Source organism: Lemur catta, chromosome 3 (assembly GCF_020740605.2).
Source record: "Lemur catta isolate mLemCat1 chromosome 3, mLemCat1.pri, whole genome shotgun sequence".
NCBI classification, from domain to species: domain Eukaryota; kingdom Metazoa; phylum Chordata; class Mammalia; order Primates; family Lemuridae; genus Lemur; species Lemur catta.
In genome coordinates, this window is record NC_059130.1 from 77691305 (window position 1) to 77712269 (window position 20965).

The 20965-nt window shown below is 41.0% G+C and overlaps 1 protein-coding gene across 1 annotated transcript in view; it reads right to left on the reverse strand.

Moving 5' to 3' along the window:
- Positions 1–20965, reverse strand: part of ROR1 (receptor tyrosine kinase like orphan receptor 1) — a 361547-nt gene that overhangs the window by 232667 nt on the left and 107915 nt on the right. The gene's annotated exons all lie outside the window — the stretch shown is intronic.

The following is a 20965-nucleotide window of genomic DNA, read 5'->3' on the forward strand; positions in this document are numbered from 1 at the left end:
ATACAACACTACAACCAACAGAATCTACTAATAGACATGGTATCATTCTAATGCCCAGAACAACAACTCTAAGAAGTAGTAACTGTTATATCTGTTTTACAGATGAGAAAACTGAGGCACAGGGAGATTAGACCACACCGCATTACAGGAGTGAATAACAAAGTCAAGATTTGAATCCAGGCTGGTTTAACTCTAGAGGTTATGCTACAGGCTTCCTTGGTTAAAATATCAAGGTCATTATTAAAAAGTCAAAAAGCAATTGATGCTGGCGAATATGCCGAGAGAAAGGAACACTTATACACTGTTGATGGAACTGCAAATTAGTATATCCTGTATGGAAAACAGTATGGAGATTCCTCAAAGAAACAGATGTGGATTTACCATTCGACCCAGCAATCCTACTACTGAATATCTACCAAAAAGAAAAGAAGTCATTTTATAAAAAAAATACATGGACTCAAATGTTTATTGTAGCACAATTCATAATCATAAAGATAAGGAATCAACCTAAGTGTCCATCAATTCATGAGTGAACTAACAAAATGTGGTAAAAATATACCATGGAGTACTACTCAGCCATAAAAAAGAATGAAATGTCATTTGCAGCAACTTGGATGGAACTAGAGACTATTACCCTAAGTGAAGTATCTCAGGAATGGAAAAACAAACACTGTGTGTACTCTCTAATACTTGGGAGACTCTCTAATTTTTTTTTATTTTTTATTTCAGCATATTACAGGGGTGCAAATGTTCAGGTTACATATATTGCCTTTGCCCCACCTGAGTCAGAGCTTCAAGCTTGCCCATGCCCCAGACAGTGGGCACTGCACCCATTAGGTGTGAATATACCCATCCCCTCCCTCCCCACCTCCACCTGCCCGACACCCAGTGAATGTTACTACTATATGTGCACTTGGGTGTTGATCAGTTAATACCAATTTGATGGTGAGTACATGTGGTGCTTGTTTTTCCATTCTTGTGATACTTCACTTAGTAGAATGGGCTCCAGCTCTATCCAGGATAATACAAGAGGTGCTAGATCACCATTGGTTTTTGTGGATGAGTAGAACGCCATGGTATACATATATCACATTTTATTAATCCACTCATGTATTGATGGGAACTTGGGTTGTTTCCACATCTTTGCAATTGTGAATTATGCTGCCATAAACATTCTAGTGCAGATGTCTTTTTTGTAGAATGTCTTTTTTACTTTTGGGTAGATGTCCAGTAATGAGATTATTGGATCAAATGGTAGTTCTACTTGCAGCTCTTTGAGGTATCTCCATATTACTTTCCACAGAGGTTGTACTAGTTTGCAGTCCCACCAGCAGTGTATGAATGCTCCTATCTCTCCACATCCATGCCAACATTTATTGTTCGGGGACTTTTTGATAAACGCCATTCTCACTGGAGTTAAGTGATATCTCATTGTGGTTTTGATTTGCATTTCCCTGGTGATTAGAGATCTACAGATTCAATGCAATTCCTATTAAAATACCAACATCATTTTTCACAGATCTAGAAAAAATAATTCTATACTTCGTATGGAACCAGAGAAGATCTCGTATAGCAAAAGCAATCTTAAGCCAAAAAAAAAAAAACAATTTGGGAGGCATCAATTTACCAGATTTCAATCTATACTATAAGGCTATAGTAACTAAAACAGCATGGTACTGGCACAAGAATAGAAACATGGAGCAATGCAACAGAACTGAGAACCCAGATATAAAACCATCCTCATATGGCCACCTAATCTTTGACAAAGCAGACAAAACCATACACTGGGGAAAAGAATCTGTATTCAATAAATGGTGCTGGGAAAACTGGATAGCCACATGTAGAAGACTGGAACAGGATTCACACCTTTCACGTCTCACAAAAATCACCTCACTGTGGATAACAGACTTAAACCTAAGGCGTGAAACTATAAGAATTCTAGAAGAAAATGTTGGAAAACTCTTACAGACATTGGCCTAGGCAAAGAATTTATGAAGAAGACCCAAAGACAATCACAGCAACAACAAAAATAAATAAATGGGACCTGATTAAATTAAAAAGCTTCTGCACAGCCAAAGAAACAGTCACGAGAGCAAACAGACAACCTACAGAATGGGAAAAAATTTTTGCATGCTACATATCTGATAAAGGGCTGATAACTAGAATCTATACAGAACTCAGGAAAACCAGCAAGAAAAAATCAAACAACCCTATCAGTAAGTGGGCAATGGACATGAACAGAAACTTTTCAAAAGAAGATAGACTAAAGGCCAAGAAACATGTGAAAAAAATGCTCAACATCTCTAAGCATATGGGAGCACAAAGAGATGTGAAGGTCACAGGAAATTAAGAATGAGGGAGGGGAAGGGGTTGGGATGGATAAAAACCTACCTAATAGGTACAATTAACACTGTTCCAGTGATGGGCACACTAAAAGCCCAGACCCCTTAATATTTTGAAATTTAAAAAACAAAACAACAACAACAACAACAACAACAAAATCAAGGCCATGAGTTTTGAAACATCATGGTGAATGCTTATCTATCAGACATCTGAAGGCACCAATCCATGCAATGAGCAAATAATCCCTCTGCAGTCCCCAAACTGTAGAGAGAGTCAATAACAATGATTTACACAAAATTCATTTATGTTCCTCTGACATAAAAATCCAAAAATTTTATGCAAAATGCAGCCCAGGGCCAGGTGCAGTGGCTCACGCCTGTAATCTTAACACTTTGAGATGCTGAGGCAGGGAAATCCCTTGAGACCAGGAATTTGAGACCAGCCTGGGCTACAGAGAGAGACCCTGTCTCTATAAAAAAATAAAAAATAAAAAAATTAGCCAGGCATGGTGGCACATGCCTGTAGTTCTAGCTACTCAGGAGGCTAAAGCAGGAGGATCACTTGAGTCCAGGAGTTTGAGGTTGCAATGAGCTGTGATAATACCACTGCACTCCAGCCTGGGTAACAAAGCAAGACCCTGTCTTTAAAAACAAACAAAAAAAAAATGCAGCCCAGGGATGGTGAGAAAGGATGTGGACATACCTTTTTGGGGGGTTGGGGGACGATTCAACCCACTGTACCACAAAAGCTGGATGAATGTCCTTATTCTAGGCTTCTGGGTGGGAAATTCTACTTCTATAAGCATCTGTACAGTGGCCTGAGCAGAAGTAACCTAGGAGCCATATGGACAAGTCAGGAAGAGTCCAGCCCTCACGGACATCACTTAGTAATCTAGTGGAAGGTATCACGCAAGAACACAAATGGCCATCCAGGAGCAGAGCCAGGAGAGAGGTCCCAATACAGGATGACAGGTTAGTTAACTGGATCAGGGATCAGGAAAAGCTTCGTGGGGGGGGACAGGTCTCAAAGACCAGGCCAGATTTCAAGAGGCAAAGGCAGGAACTAAGAATTCTCAATGCACAAGTCCACTGCCTCACCTCTCTATCCCCAGGAGACCCTGGACACAGGCTCCCTTCATCAGTTCTGCCTTCGTTGATCTCCCTCTTCTCTGTTTCTGCCTAAAAACCAGCCAATGAGCCCTTTCTATGAATACAGCCAAATTTTCAGAGGGAATTTCTGAAAACTGTACATTGTGCAAACAAGTACACCATCTTGTTCACTAATTATTCACACATAAATTGTGTCTCTCACATTTGCTCTTTGTAACACGGGCATCTTGTGCAACTCACCATTATTTACCCATCTAGCCAAAAAGTTCACCATCTACCTGATCATTCAAAGAGTTTAGGTAGTACCTGTTGAGCTGGAGGTAGTACCTGCAGCTCTACTGGAGATGCAAAGATGTACAAGACAATATCCCTGTCATCGAGGAACAAAGGGGAGCCCAGTGAATACTGTTTAATAGATTAAGTGCACTGCATTATATAATAGCTTAATTGTCTTTTTAGGGACCTTAATCAACATGAGAGGCCCTGTCCCCTGAGACTAGCCCCCCCTTCTCTTCCTCACTCTCCCACACACACTTCCAAATCAGGAAGCACAGTGTAAAAATTCTTTCATATTAGAGAACAGACCATATATTTTTTGCAGCACGCCAAACAACTCTTAAAGATTGTTCAAACTCTTTGAATGTTTTAAAATAAGCCCAGGAAGTGAGACAGGAGAATAAACAACTGCAGATCACTTTCTAGCATTTCCAACATATTTATTCCATTTTCTCCATGGTTTCATGTAGCAGTTACTCACACTGATTGACTTAAAAAAAAAAAAAAAGTGGAATAAAGCTGACCCAGATGTGTGCAGCAGCGCCTCACCCTGAGAAAATGTGTGCAGACTTCAAACCTTTACGTGCTGGAAAAGCAGCAGGAGGAAGAGTCCGGATAGACTGAGGTTTCTGTCTGAGAGTCTTTAACTGTGGTAAGAAGGTCAAGTTAAGGGTAAAATAGCTGTGATGACCTGTATCTCACCTGAACAACCCAACTGTGGGCACAAGGGGGGTAGAGAGAAGCATAGAGTGGCTTTTAAAAAGTCCTTTAATCCGCCTGTCACCAAATGGTGACAACAACATGCACACCTTTCCTTCAAGTGCATACAGATGCTGTTATAATTCATAAAATCCACATTCACTGAAAGTGACTGCATTTTTTGGTATTCTTTTTTTTGTAAGTACCTACTGAACAGAGATACTATAAATGTGACGACTACCAGCTCAGCTCAGTTTGCTAGGTAAAAACAGGGAAAAGAGCCTGAGAGAAAGTAGCAATATATGTGCTGAAGGTTTGGGGCTCTGCAATCCCAGGGTGGAAGGTGGGAGGGCAGAGCGGGGGTCGGGGGAGGCAAGGTAGGAAAAGAGATATAGCAAACACAGAGTGGAGCGTTTGTCACCAAGCTGCCACAACTTTGCATGATGCTGCTGGCTGCTGGGTCACTGGGACAAGGCTGTATGGAACACACCACAGCTCAGAACAGCCTCCTGCTCTCCTATCTCCCCTTGGCCAAGGGTTACCGTGGGCCTTAATTCCCTGCACTTCTGGGTTGTATCAGCCAGCTCCTATGGAGAGGCCAGTTCCCACCCCAGCACAGCCTTCACCTGAGCCCTGCACAGTGGGAAAAGCCAAGGCTTCCATGGTAGGGACTGGGTGGGGCCTGGCTGCCCGCACTTCCGGTCTGCACTTCCGGTCTGGGCTGCTGCGTCGGCAGCTGTGCAGGCTGAGCCGCGGGCTTGCCCTGCTGAATGAGGCGGTGCGAGGCAGCGGCACCGACAGCCAGCTTTGCACCACGCAGGTGGCCAAGGGCTTGCTCCAGAGGCAGGCCAGATGACCTGGGGAGACACATAATCTGGTCTCATACGACCATCCGTGGGCAACCCAAAATATTTTTTGTTGCTAAAAATGGGTTCTTAAACAGTATGTGCAAATTAAGGACATTTTGTTGAATACACATGCATTTACCTATATAGTATATAAATGGGGGAAAAGTCTGGAAAGTTATTACACCAAAACGTTAACATTGGTTGTCACCGGAGTATGAACACTTTTTAGTATCTTCTTTTATGCGCGTCAGTATTTTACCTATATTATAAAATAGTAAACTTCTGTTTACCAAAGAAAAACAGGCCTTCATATAAAAAAGATGTTGGGAATCATAAATCTGAGCTTATGGGTCAAGAAGGAATAGGTCCTATTCCCAACTGTGACCTCATCCTTTGCTTTACCGCTCCTCAGTTGTAAACAAGATGCTCCAGCACTTTATAGGGAGCTTGCTTCAGTGAGAGAAACATGTGTTTTGTTGTGAAAGACCTGAGTATTCACCCCATGTCTGACAACTCTTGGCTTTATGATCTGGCAAATCCAGCTTTCAGTTTCCTGATCTGTAAACTGAGGGTGATAATAGACCTGCCCCGTGGAATTGTTCTGAGGAGCAAGTGTAATAATATAAATCAAAGTACTCTGGAAACAACCACGTACTATCTCTGCATCAGACAATATTATTGTAAAGAAGTAAGGGAGATCAGAAGAGTTTGAGATGTGGAAGAGTATAGATTTTGGATATGGGAGGATTTTCAGGAGTAATAAGATTTCTTTCTCTTGCTTTGGTATCAGGACAAAGAGAACTGCCTGAGCCTTATGACTTGCCAATAACCTGCTTGGCCCCTATGGTGGTCGCTGCCCAGCACTCAAGCACATCTTTTTACCTTTCAAATGATCAATTACATTGAAATCCATGAATGAGAAGTGTTTCTAAGTACTAGTAATGTCCGACAAGAACTTACTCTGAACTTTGGCAACTTTATCCACCTGCTAGGCAAAGAATATGCTCTTAGAGCAAAACAGGGTTTAAGAGGGGATTCAAAGACTCAGAGAATTTTAGAACTAGAAGAGACTACAGCTCTAAATTTCACATTTTATACAAGAGAAAACCAAACAAAGCCCAGCCACCTACGCAACATGACTTACACTGCCTGTGGCAAAGCTGTCTTTTGTAATAATAAAATAACGGCTACCCCTTGGGTATAATGTGCCTGGCATGCCCTGAACATTTGGCAGAGCTGCCTTCATTTCATCTTTAAAACAACCTTGTGAGTGGAATATCAATGGCCCCTTTACAGAGAAGGAAACTGAGGCTCAGAAAGCTTAAGCAACTTGCCTGAGGTCTCACAACGGAGTCAACTGTCTGCTACAAAAGTCTATGCCCTTACCTGCCAGACTTCATGTCACCAAGTCCATGTCTAACATGCTGTTCCCACACTATGCTCCTGGGCAGGGTGAGAACCACTCTCAGCCTAGAATGTCCTAGCCTACGAGCCAGGACAGATATTCCAGCAGAAATGAGACCTAGAGTGCCTGGGGGTGAGAGGTATGGAGAAGGCGGTTCATAATCTAAGCAGTTTAATATTTTGCTTTTTGAACAACTTTACTTTCTCTTCTCCCAAAATCCAGCCGACAATAGCTGAATACTCATTTTAGGGGCAGTCATTTTGTTTTCCTCCTCATCTTCCCCGAGTTTGATTGTCACAAATTTTCTCTACTGCCTGTGGCTCTAGATAAAGTAACATTGCAATATTCACTCTGACTTTGATTTGGAAAATGTTGAGCTTTTCTTTTGATCAAAAAGAAAAGTTTCACGCATAACTGAAAGTAGGTCTTTTGCTTTGTGCACATGCCTCGGTGGAGAGCAAAATGGAGGACGTTATTTCAGAAACCTAAAATAAAACTGATGCACATAAGCTCTGTAAAAAGCATTGTTTGACAAGATCAAATTACCTCCAGAGAGAGAAGCGATTTCACTCACTGTGCCTCTCTTGCACATCTGAATCCCGCCCCCCCCCCATGGTTCTGGCAGAGAGGGTGAGGGTACAAAGGGTTAAACCCCACCCAGGTGCATCTGGGTAATTACCCTCTGGACACTTAGGAAGGAGCTGACTGCAGTGCTTAACCTTGATCAGGCACAGGAGGGGTTAAGGGAACTGACACAGCTGGATTTGCATTTAAGAAAAATGCATGGAACAGGCCTGAATAGCCACAAGCTGCGTGAGATTCTTGGAAAGGTCAATCCAAGGCATACATAAAATGTCTTTTACAAACACACATGCATACATACAAATCTCTCCATAGCACGTGGGCTTCTGAGGTGAAACCAGATGTTTCCAAAATGATCCTTGCTTTCCACAAAAGAGGACACAGGAGAAGGGATTACTCCTGTAATCAATACCAAAGCACAGGACTTGGGTTATCAGGACCTGTATCTACGAGGCGAGGCGGAGGGCATGTAAGAGCAGGCAGTTCACTCTAAAATGTTCATAGAGGTGGACGGTTTTTCATCACCATTTTCTTTGGTTAGTGCCCTGGAAAAAAGGCCCGGAAGCAATGCCATCTGCCAAGAACTATTCTTCCCCATATTGTAATGGTGTTCTATTTCACCTTTGCTGGTAAAATGTCTATAGGAAAAAACAAGAATCCAGATTATCAAAGGGCGTTCTAATGTGAAGGTTTGATTACATTGGCTAGGAATCAGTAATAATTATAGTATTCTCAGTATTCTCAGTCCCAGTAGTCTCAAGCACATTCATTTATTTTGATTATTATCAAGTTAAATAACTCGCTATTCCCATTACTTGAGGAATTAAGCTGTAAGCTATGGCAAAATTTTCTCGTTTTTCTTATGAGACTATTTGACTGTGTCTATAATTTCTGAATCCAGTTCCTTTTCTCTAATTTTAAATGGCACTCTTATCTTCACCCTCTTCTTCCCAAGACCAAGCTGGACTGTCAACAGGATGAGCCTTTCCACGATGGTACAAACCAATTATCACATTTGCTTTTCCACAACCTAAATAAGAAATCATAGTTGTCTTGTGACAGCTTTTTCCATCCTCAACTTGACCAGTAGTTTCACATTTTATTATTTTTAAATCTATATCTACTTCTACATATTATATGTCAAATGATATAAGCTTGTATACCTTTTGTTTCAGTATCATTTGCATTAGAAAGTAGATTAGCTTACATACAAAGGAATTTAAGGTATAAAGAAAATTAAAACAACTCATAATCTATCACCTAATTTTCAAATCTTGTTAATATCCTGGGTGTATTAAGGTCTGTAGTAAGGCCAAGAGTTTGAGAATATTAAAAAAATCAAAAAGCATAATTAAAAAAAAATACCTTTAAATCCCTACCTTTAAATCCCTGAGTACGCATTTAAAACCAACAAATAGTTTATTTCCACATGACTTATAGAATTTAGGAGTTGGAAATGGCTTTAGAGATTCCGAGTTCAACTGCACCATTGAACCCAGGAAGTTCAGTGATTTATCTGCCTGGCCAGTGAACAGCTCCATCAGACTCCTGACCTGCGCTCTGTGTTCTTTGCACTAGGATGAACTCCCCTCCACTATTCTCTTGCCTTTGAAGCAATGAGGCTGAGTAGGTGACATAAAATAGGAAGCACCAAGGGCTCTTAGCAACAGGAAGGATGAGGAGCTATAACAACCAGGAGATAAGATGCCCAGGTGAGGTGTGAGATCCCACCAGGAGCCCCAGAGAGTGGGTTAAGGCTAAGTGCTGATTTGCTAGGGCTGCTATAGCAAAGTGCCACAGACTCAATGGTTAAATCACAGAAATTTAGACACTAGCAGAGTTGGTTTCTTCTGGGTCCTCTCTCCTTGGCTTATAGATGGCCGTCTTCTCCCGGTATCTACACATGGTCTTTCCTCTGTGTGTATAAGTGTCCTAATTGCCTCTTCTTACAGAGACACCAGTTATATTGGATTAGGGCTCAGCCTAATCATTTTAACTTAATTTCCTAATCTCATTTTAATTTAATTTCCTCTTTGACAGCCCTATCTCCAAATACAGTCACTTTCTAAGGCATTAGGGTTAGGCCTTCAACATATGAATTTGTGGGGAAGAAGGAAGGGACACAATTCAACCCACAACAGGCTGGTTTAAAGTTGCTGTAAATCTGGTTGAATTTGGGGATTTGGGATTAAATGACTTAAAAAATCTAAACACAATCTGGCAAAGGAAACAACTGCCAGGTCTGAGAAGTACAGGACCACCTTAGATCCTGAGGAAATCCTGAGGAAAAGAGCATGGACTGTGAGTCAAGGGCACGTTTATTTCCAGCTCTGCCAACACCTGACTGTGTGGCCTTAAGCAAGTCCCTTATTTACCTGGGCCTCCATTTCCTCCTCTATAACATGGGCACACAGTGTCAGTTTAAAACAAATCACTAGATTTCTCTAAATTCCCTAGGAACCCCATAAACCAGGAAAAGTACCCGACACTCAGGCTTTGCTGCCTGTACAGTCGTAGTCTTGTCACACTCCTCCTTAAAGATTCCCATTCTTTAGCTGGACATTCAAAGCCTCCAGGGTGGGGCTCCCTGACCTGGTCTCACTTCCCTGCCATGCACTGGCTATTCTCCTCCTCTCCTCTTTTAATGTCTAGGAAAATCCTTCCCCACTTCCATGCCGTATCACCCATTCTTAAGACCCTACTCAAATGCAGCCTCCTTCATGAAACATGTCCTAAGCAGAGGTCTCTGCCTTGCATTGTTTGGTTTTACCCCCCATATCGTACACTTGTCATTCTCCCTAGCCTCACCATTATGTCCTTTCTTATGACTATCTACTCAGACTCTCAAGTGCAAAAACATATCTATAGTATGCTACTTGTATAAGAAAAGACAAAATGAAAAACACATAGGTCATCGAATGTCTGATTTCAAATCAAAAGTGTAGTTTATTATATCTCAAACAAGAAGCAGTATAATTAATCACAGTATACACCTAAACTATCGACACAGCTTTGCCATCTTAATGGTAGTTTGTTTATGCCAGCAGCAAAGAAGCCTGGAGAGCAAGTGGCAATGACATTGAAAAAACATTTTCCACAGCTTGTTGAGAATTGAATATTTTTCTTTGCAAGAAGTGGTCCAAAGCCTGGAAGAAGTGCTAGTCAGTTGGTGCAAGGTCTGGTGAATACGGTGGATGACAGAGAGTTTCCAAGTCCAGCTGCTGTAGTGTGAACAGAGTTGTTTGTGCAACATGTGATCAAACGTTGTCTTGCAAGAGGATTGGCCTGTCTCCATTGACCAATCTTGGCTGCTTAATGGCAAGCATTCTCATCATTTCATCCAAATGGCTGCAGTAGACATCCGCTGTCATTAATTGACTAGGTTTTATGAGGCTATAGTAGATAATATCAGAGTTGGATCACCAAACAGACACCATTAGCTTTTTCTGATGAATATTGGGTTTTGGACTGTGTTTCGGCACTTCATCTTTATCCAACCATTGTACGGAACGCTTGGGATTGTCAAAAACAATCCATTTTGCATCACACTTCACAATATGGTGTAGAAATGGTTCACCTTTATGTCATGGCAGCCAATGGTATCTGTGGTAGGAAGGGAGAAATAACCTTGGCACCCCAACCCCAACTTCAACTAAAGAAAACACACTTTTACTTGCATCTGGTTCTGTGAAGATTTAATGAGGAAAAGACAGGGAGGGTTCATTCAAAAAAAGCTGACTGCTGATTTAGCTCGTTTGTTTCATAGCTGATACGACAGAGATTGTTAGATTCCTATTCCATATCCAGTGTCCCTTTCCCCTTTTCATAACAGAACCCCAATCTTAGGGAGGGCAGCAACATGCTCAGCTGAAAAACTTTCTCCAGTTTATCTTGCAGCTGAGGGTGACCATGTGACATGGTTTTGGCCAATGAGATGAACTGGGAAGTAACTAGGGGTTTCTGGGCAAGCTTTTTATGGGGGGCCCATTCAGCTGATGCCTGCACTTTTGCTCACCTCTTTTCTGACAAGAACATGAACATAAGGCAGAAGAAGGATCAGCCAGCCACCTTATGGCCACAAGATGACAAACATACACAAAGGATGACTGAGGGGAAAGAGAAAAGGTATCTGGGTCCCAGAAGACATTAGGGATGGAAATACAGTTCCCTCCTGCCTATCTCCTGTTTTCATTACATAGACAATTAGAGAATGAGTTTCTGGGACCCTCCATAACTTGTTTAGCCAATATTTTTCAGGTGTCTGTAACCCACAGGTGAATGCAGGTTCTGACGCAGCTGAGGCTAGTGACAGAGCTAGATTTAGAATCCACACCTCTTAACTCCTGGTCCACGGTACTTTCAATCACACATGCGTCACTTACCAGACACAAGTAACCCCGAAGCTTCTGTTACATGTCCAGCACTGCAAACATACAGCCCTCCTATTTATTTTTTTTGTTTTTAAAACTTTATTATTGTGTACTCAGGTCTGACCAACTGGGATTGGGAAGTTTCCCTGGTTCCTGTTGATCCCATGAATTCATGTGAAACTCTGAATTATATTTACAACTTTGCATATGACAATTCTTTCTCCTTTTCCATTTAAATAGTAATAGAAAAAGAATTTGTTAAAGCTGAGGATACACTCTTCTCTACACCTACAGACCCAGACTGAATATATTTAGAAAAGCCTTGAAGTCTAACTCCTGAAAATATAACTTGAATATATTATGGTTCAGATGTTCCAATAACATCATACCATAAAAAGCTCTCTTTTTATTCCCAACCTCTCCACTGTACTTTATTGCAGCATTTAGAACTGTGTATTCTTACTTTATTCTTTGTTTACCTGTCTTATGATAAGTAAATAAAGAAACAGAACTCTGTATTCTTTGTCTTTCTCACCAGATTGTTAGTCTGTTGAGGTCAGAGCCTGTCTAGTTTACATACTACCGAGCACAATCTCCATCTTAAGGGAGTTGTATTCACTAATAAACGATGGAAAGAAGTGTGTATAATCCTCAGAGAATAGGGTATGCTGGACCCCAGAGAAGAAAAATATATAATTAAAAGGCTTGATTTTGTGTCCTTCAGAATTTAATAAAAAGAGATTTTACTCCAGAATTTAATAAAAAGAGATTTTACTCCAAAATCAAAAAAGTATACATTTTGGGGAATCAAATTCTATTCAATGATTTAGGACAAAATCTTCTCACAGAAATATTTAAAGACAACATTGGAATCTGAAAAGTGGGATTAATTTTTACTGAGTCCATTTGACTAGAAATCCTAAAACACATCAAGGAACACCCCCCCAGGCCCTTAGGCACACTGGTATTACAACTGCTATTAGAGCTACAAAATACTGACTTAGTAAAGGGGTATAAACTGGGGGTAACAGGGACCCAGACAACAACTCCCAAGGCCAAATACAGAGCTGTTGTATTATAACAGCCACAAACTTGCAGACAATCAGCTGGTTCAGAATCCTTGCCAGCGTGGAGCTCAGATGGTCATAGAACCTTGAGTGAGTATGTTCACATCAAGTGTGAATTAGTGCAGGGATGCTAGCTTACTACAGTCTAGGCCAAGACGGAGAAGTCATACAGCATGGGTGCCCATTCTGGCTCTGCCCTTCCCAACTGTATGACCTGCAGGGTGTGTGACCCCTCTGGGCCTCAGTGTCCTCATCTGTAAAATGGGGCTGATAATATCACCACCTCACAGGGTTGTTGTGAGAATAAATGAGTTACTGTTTGTAATGTGCACAGAAGAGTGCCTGGCACACAGAAAGCCCTGCTAAGTGTTAGCTATTATCATTATTTGTTGCATGAATGAAGAATGAAACCATAACATGAGGAAATGTTTGTGATATATTTAGATTTTTAAAAATTACATTTCAAAACAGATACATATCTAGTAGGATGTCAAATTAATATATAATGTATATGAATAGAAAATAGATGAATGGAAAATAAAAATATTAACAGTGGTTTCCTCCTCAACATGGGATGACAGATCATTTTTACCTATTTCTTTACAGTTTTTACACAATTTTTATGAAAGAAAAATTATTATTATTATTAGATCAATAATACAGGCATCAGTTTCCCAATCCATGGGATGGGGGCAGCATTGCACGATTTCTAAGATACCCCATGCACTTCACCTTCTGACAGATGGTTACCAGATACCCAGCCAAAGAAAATTAGGTCACACACGAAACTTAACTTTTTCTTTCTATAATGGTAAGAATGGCTTCTTAGAAATATCTTTCTTCAAACCAAATCAGTCAGCGGTAAGCATGAAAATTAGTATAAAGAGTAAAGAGACTAGTCTTACAAAGTTAATTTCAGGAATGCCAGTCTCACTAAATCCTAAATCCCTTGATACTTCTCCCAGCCCTGGAGTATGTGGTGACAGACGGTTACTGGACTCTAGAGAGAAGAAATAACACACTGGCCTTAAAGAAAAAAAAAGATGGGGGAGGGTGGGGGGGTTGGGACTGCCATACGGTGTCTATTCTGATACTTAAGTGATTTTCCCTTCTCTAACACTGAGATGTTCTTCCCACCCATTCACCTGGTTTGATATTTAAAACCAAGAGTAACAGTTTATGGTTTCAGCAATTTTACAGCAGTACCAAAACTGCAATGTCCAATCGCATGTAGAAATTAGAAGAACTTTGTAAAAGCCAAGCAAGCAGAAGAGGTATCTGTACAGAGAGCAAAGAACATTTCCTTTCCTTTTCTAGTGTTAAATTCACTATCTGACTTTGCTCGTGGAAATACCGCTTAGGTTTCCAGGCACCTACGTAACCCATAGCCACGAGTGTTGTTTTGAAATCACAATTACATCTTTGACGGTGGGACTGCAGCACTGTTGAAAAGAGTCTTGGGTTTAAAGTTCCAAACAACTCAGACTGATACCAGGCCCCACGAACAAGACACCAAACCTTTCTGAATCTCAGTTCCCTCATCTAGAAAATGGGCATATTATAATAACATCACTTTTGAAGAAATGCTACAAAAATATGCAAATTTAGTAGGTGCAAAAGGTGGGGATGGAATGTTAAAGGCACAACAGGAAACAAAAGGCAAAGATTGCACTGCGAATATGGCAAGGATGCAACTGCCAGTGTGCTGGGTTTGTGGTCGGGGGACTCTGGCAGGCATCTGAGCACAGTGTACCCATGCTGGCGTGTACGGCCGCAGTCAATCAAATCACTGACAATCTTCTGAATGTGGATCATGTGGAGAAACTCAGTGCGTCAGGAGCAAAAGAGACTGATGAGGAAGGCAAAGTAAACACAGTGTCCCAGGGCCCTCTGAGGCCACCTGGTCCACGCCCCAGATCTGAACAACTGCGTCTGGTCTGCACAGAATCTGGCCTGAGGAACTGTGTGCTGGAAGGAGCAGGTCACAAGCGACTGAGAGCTCTACCCCTCCTGGTGTTCTTGGTGGGTGGCAGGAATACTTTAGTGCTATTGCTATAGAGAAGCACAAACTTTCCAGGAGATTTATTAACTTCATTTTCCCATCAGACGACAAGGAGATATTTTTTTTCCTCTATTAGGGTGAGCAGATCATAAAGTCACAGAAGTTAGGCAGCAGGACCAGGAAGAAGAGAAGCCGAAGAGCAAGATCTCTCTGGAAGCCTTCCCTGACCCAGGCAGGGGAAGCCTCCTGCCTCCTCTTCAGTGAATACACTGCCACAAAACTTACCTACCCAGGACCTCCTGTGTTCTCTTTCTAATCTTCTTTCTCCTTCTCTCTGTCCCTAGCTTCACTCCATTCCCCATTCTCTCTCTCCCCATTCTCTCTCTTTTTTCTTACTTCTTTTTCACTCCTTTTTTTCCTCTCTCTTCCTTTCTCTTTCTTTCACCTTTTTTCAATACACATTTCTTCAATACCTGCATGTTGGAACCTGGTACCATATTTGGTAGACATTTATTGTAGCAAATGGTTCTTCTTCTTCCTTTATTCTTGCTTTTTTTTTTTATTCCTTCATTAAAAATTTTTAGGCATCTATTATGGTGCCAGGTACCCAATAGAAAACTACTTCTTTATTTCAATTCAGAAAACATTTATTGACCTGCTGTACTGGGCTGGGAGCTAGGGATATCAGAATTGAATAAGAGAGAGGCTTTGCCCCCAAGGAGCTCACAGGTTATGGGAGACCCACAGGTGAACAGAAAACAAATGGCATTTTGTCTATGAGGCAGAGATGTCCAGCTGCCCAAAGATTTGTGCACTCCTTTCAAGATGCCGAGTTGTTGTTGGGAATGGGCCAGCAAGGATCTACATTTCTTGTCCCAACACCCTGACTCCAGTTGTCTGAATGCGGTCGGGCAGCAGAATGAGATCTAGCCAAAGAGACCCTCCACAGAACCCTCTGCACCTTCCCCCTCCCCCATCTCCTGGCTGGAGATTGATGGTAAGTTAAGGTAACCATAGAAGCCACAGGTTCAAGATGGCACAACTCCATCAGGCTGGGTCCCTGAATGACTGTGTGGAACAGAGTGTCTCAATCCACTGCAAATTGGGCTTCCCATGAGCAAAAAATGCACCTTTATTGTATTAAGCCTCTGAGTTTCAAAGGATTATTAGTTATGACAGCTAGTATTATCTTACCTAATACAATGTGACAGTTCATTAGACAAATATTTATTAAGTGACTGTATATGACAGATACTGTTCTAGGGTTACATCAGTGAACAAAAGAGGCAAAGATCCCTGCCTTCCTGATACTGAGGTCTTGTTGGGTACCTAGCCCCATAGTAGGTGTTCAAAAAATATTTACTGAAGATACAGCTTAAAGAGTCATTGAGTTTACATTTTAGGAAAAAGTGAGTGAACTGAGAAGCAAGGAAACTATATACTATATATACACACACAATATATATATACACACACATATACACATGAAAAATAGTAAACACTTTCAGAATGTAGCCTCAATTTCATTGAGTGAAAACACCTCTCTTCCCCTTTACTGATTTACTCAAACCGAACCCTGCCCTCTGCCCTCATCCTCAGAGATGGGGATGTCTCATGGCAAGGGCTGTTTTATTTGTCTGGGTGTCCTTGGGACCTGTCACAGTGTCCAGCGTTTCATAGGTGCTCAATAAATGTTGAATAAAACACAGTCTTATGCTTTAAAATGTATATATGTTATGCATATCTTTTTATTTTGTCAAAGGTTACATTTTTAAAATAGTACAAAATTTACTAAAAACATGAAAACTACAAAGTGCTAGAGAGAAAAGTTCTACCGGGGAAGGGTCGATCGGCATCACATATGAATGCCTGAGAGGGCCAAAGCGCTGTACCAATAGCAAGTATGAGAAACGAGAAATACTAAGAGCTGAAGTAGCCAGGAAAATTTTACAGAAAATACTATTAATAATAACAGCTCGACTTTTTATGACCTTGTAGAGTTTACAAAGCATTCCCACACCTATTACTTCACTTGACACGTTTAATAGCTCTCTGGGGTCGTTATTATTAACCTCAGAGAGATTAAGGGATTTACTCAAGCTCAACAGCTAATAATTAATAGAGAGTCAGAACTCGAACTCTGGTCTTTTTATTCTGCACGTGGAATAAGGCTCCAAGGTGAGGTGGGGATGTGCAGGGCATACTTAAGGGGCTTTGCAAAAGGCAGCCTCCCCTGACGCAGGGGGTTAAAAGTGTTCATGTACCACTCAGCATTTCCAGTGACTGGCTCCCCTCTGCTCATGAGAAATTTCAAGCTGTCTCATAAAGAAACCATAGACTAGTCAGTTTTTCCCCAGTGTCCTGCCAGTCAGTTTTGTTGTTTTGCCAACATCACCATCTTACCCTGATTACATTATTAGGAAACAGAATCCAGCTCCTTGATTAGATGAGGAAATGACACTTAAGTTCAGGTCAATTTAAAATGAAGGGAAAGGTGGAGAAAGCATCCTTTAGTGCCTACCAAGTGTTATGGAAATCTTTTGGAGTAAAGGAGGGACTTATCACATACTTTGGAGAAGATTTCAGAGAACATGGAGTTCAAGTTACTGAACACAAATTACAAAACACAGGAGGGTCCCTTGGCCATATTTCCAGAAATGCAACCAAAATTCAAGCAAAGTCCTGAAGATCCATGTGCCAAAGACATCATTTAAAAATTCCACTGCTATCAAAAGGGCAATCAAAACAACTTCAGAAAGAGTACTTGTGTTACTTATTTGTATGTTTCTTTTAACAATATGGTGGAAGTCATCGAGTAAATATGATGCAATATGACACCTGTTATATAATAATGAGGTTGGCTGCTTTAGTTCAGGAGGAAGCACATTGTGAACGAAGGATTCAAGTGTGGGTGGAAGCATTCACTACATAGGAGGCTGGATATTGGGACCTCTAAGTCCATCTAGTGACCTGCGAGTGCTTTTACATACAGAGGGCATCCAGAATTTGGAGGGGTCATAGCTCTAATCTCACAGATGCTGTCTCCAAGACACCTCTGGGTATTCCTTCCTGAGCAGAAAACACATCCAGTATCAAATAAAATAAAAATTGTAAGACAAAATAGAAAGAAAATTGTAGTGCATCTGGAATCAAGATAAAAAAGTTCTAAAAATTTCCAACAATCTTCAAAAGAAGAACAGGTGTATTTAAATATTGCTAAATGTTCAGAGCCAATGATTTGAGCTCTGTGAGCCTTGATTCCCTTATGGTAAAATGAGAAGGCAAAGAGATTGACAGAGCACCTGAAAATTCACTATCAGCTCAAACAAGGCTGTGATTCAGTGACTTCAAGAAATGCTAATGATACACTGGGTACCTAACCAAGATGTGTGATTATCAGTTCTTGGTCTTCATCTTTCCTCTCTGAGAGACTAAACATGTCCAAACTTCACACTGACTCCATCCTATCTCCACTTTGAACTCCACCTTGGTCAACAGAGGTCATCCTCTTTCTAAGGTCTAACCATCTTCTTCATGAGACCAAGATACATGGTTCATTTTCTTAAGGAAGTGTTGGCCTTCACCCAAAGTTTCAAGGCCAGCAATATAGTCAACTTAAAGACAAGATAATATCCCACTGCCTAACAGAGAGAATGAAGAAAAATGCAGATAACTGTTATTTGTATTTCTAAGGCAGAATAATAGTCCTATATTCAAAGAAGAACATGAACATATCACAAAAATGCAATATTCTATTGATTCTGTCCATCGATCTTCATCAGCCAATTATCATGCCAATAGATGCCATCTCTATCTTCAGAGATTACAAGATTTTATCTAAAAAGCTTCGTAAATTTCCCTGAGCCCTGGTCAAATCACATACTTATATAAAATACAATCATGCCATACTACTATGTCAGTATTATATGTATCATCCAAATATGTTTTATAAAAGCCATTCTAAATTGGAATAAATAATGTGATCTAAAGGCTTCTGTAATTCATGTACAAGAATTTTCCTAGGCTAAGGAGAAACAAGTACTGTAGGATTTCCCACACCTCCATCAAAGATTTGAAGGGCCTTAGTCTGCTTGGCAAAAGAAAGAAAGTACACTTAAGATGCATCATCCTTGCCAGAGAAAGGGGTTTGACCTTCTGGCCAAGCAGATTCCAACCTAATGGCCAACTCAAATGAAAACCAGCTTTTATTCTATAATTTGTAACTACCGTTTCCCACTTTGCCAACTCACAATCCAGTGCCCTGAAGGAGGGATTATGCACAGGGCAGTGGTTTTGGTGTATAAACAATAAAGAATCCTTTTTGTTCCTCCTTATATTTCTCTTACCCACCCAACCCCAAAATCTCTTGTGCTTTAGGAGACCCTTCCTGAACATGACTGGAATAAACATCTGGTTCACAAAAATCCATTGCACATATGTAAGATGTATGTGATGTGTGAAGGGGATGGGAGGCTATAGGTACATGTATGCAGGAATGAATGAATGAATGAGAGGAGTTGCTACAGAGAACATTGTATTCCATTTAGCATCACCATCAAATTGCTTTTACTTATAAGTTTTTAGAATACAGTAGTCCCCCTCTTATCCACAGTTTCACTTTTCTGCACTTTCAGTTACCCACAGTCAACCACAGTCTGAAAATATGAAGTGGAAAATACCAGAAATAAACAATTCATAAGTTTTAAATTGCACGCTGTTCTGAGTAGCGTGATGAAATCTCCCACTGTCCTGTTACGCCCTATCTGGGGCATGAATCATCCCTTTGTCCAAAGTATCCACACTATTTGTGGTCCCCACTGGTTAGTCACTTAGCAGCCCTCTGGATTATCAGATCAACTGTCTCACTATCGAAGTGTTTATGTTCATGTCACCCTTTTTTACTTAATAATGGCTCCAAAGCACAAGAGTAGTAATGCTGACAATTCAGATAAGCCAAAGAGAAGCTGTAAAGTGCTTTCTTTAAGTGAAAATGTGAAAGTTTTTGACTTAATAAGGAAAGGGGAAAAAAAACATATGCTGAGGTTGGTAAGATTCACGGTAAGAACAAATCTTCTTTCCGTGAAACTGTAAAAATGTAAATAGAAATTCGCACTTAGTCTATATAGAATTTGGTACCACCAGTAGTTTCAGGCATTCACTGGAGGTCTTGAAAGATATTCCCTGCAGATAAGGGGGAGGGGGGCACTGTACATCTCCTGACCCACTTTGGATTGCACCATCCAGAGGTTACCAATGCTTTTGATGTCATCGATTGATGGGAAAATCGATGCTTCCTTTGTTTCCTAGAAACACTGAAGCCTGTAAATCTACCAAAGGCAACCAGCAAAAATAAAAAAAGTCAGCAAAACACAAAATAAAGAAACCACAAAAAACAAAAACTATTTAATTCAGACATCATGAAGGGTACACTTGAAATAAAATTGTCAAAAATCAGCCCCTTTTCTATTCACCTGGCATATAAGCAATCACAGGCAAACTGTCTTCGAGGTCAAATTTAATGCATTCTTTTTTTGCCTCTCTTTTAGCCCAATCTCTACCTGTGCCCTTCCAGGAGTTAGATTTTCTCACGTCTACTGCTTCTCTCCCACACCATGTAAGCAGAGCTTGAGAAATAGGGACCAGAGCTGGGAACTCTGAACAGCAAGCCTCTGACATCACTTTGGAAGCAGGAAGTACTACAGAAGTCTGAGGTTTCACGCCTCACTGCCCTCTCAATACAAAATCCTCCCAGCAACACTGTGCCCAGAAGATGTTTACTGCCTAAATGCACAGTCAATCGCGCCTCAAAGAAACATGCTTCCCGCTGTAGACTGTGTCCACCACCATAGAGATGGGGAAACCGTACCCTCTGTGGCTGATGCCATAAAAACGAATCCATCTTTAAATACACCATGCTGCTTTTTGCTTACTTCTGCCAGTTGGTCCTTGGCAAAGGTACCCAAGCATCCAGTTTCATTGGTGAGGTTGGGGGAGGGACTGTGCCTTGGGGAAACCAGGCTTGCCACCAAGCTTGTCTTAGTGAGAGCAGCTGCTCGTCTCTCCTGTCACCGCATTGCCCTTCCCTGTTCTGTTTCTAGACATCACAGACTGCATAGCCGCAAGGGCCTCAAGTCCTACTTTCTCCATTCTGCAGACGAGAAAACGTAAGTTTAGAGAAGTTTGGCAACTCGTCCAAGTTTACAGGGCTCATTAGTGGTTGGCAGAGCTGAGCCAAACTCAGGACGGCTGTCCAATACAGGATTG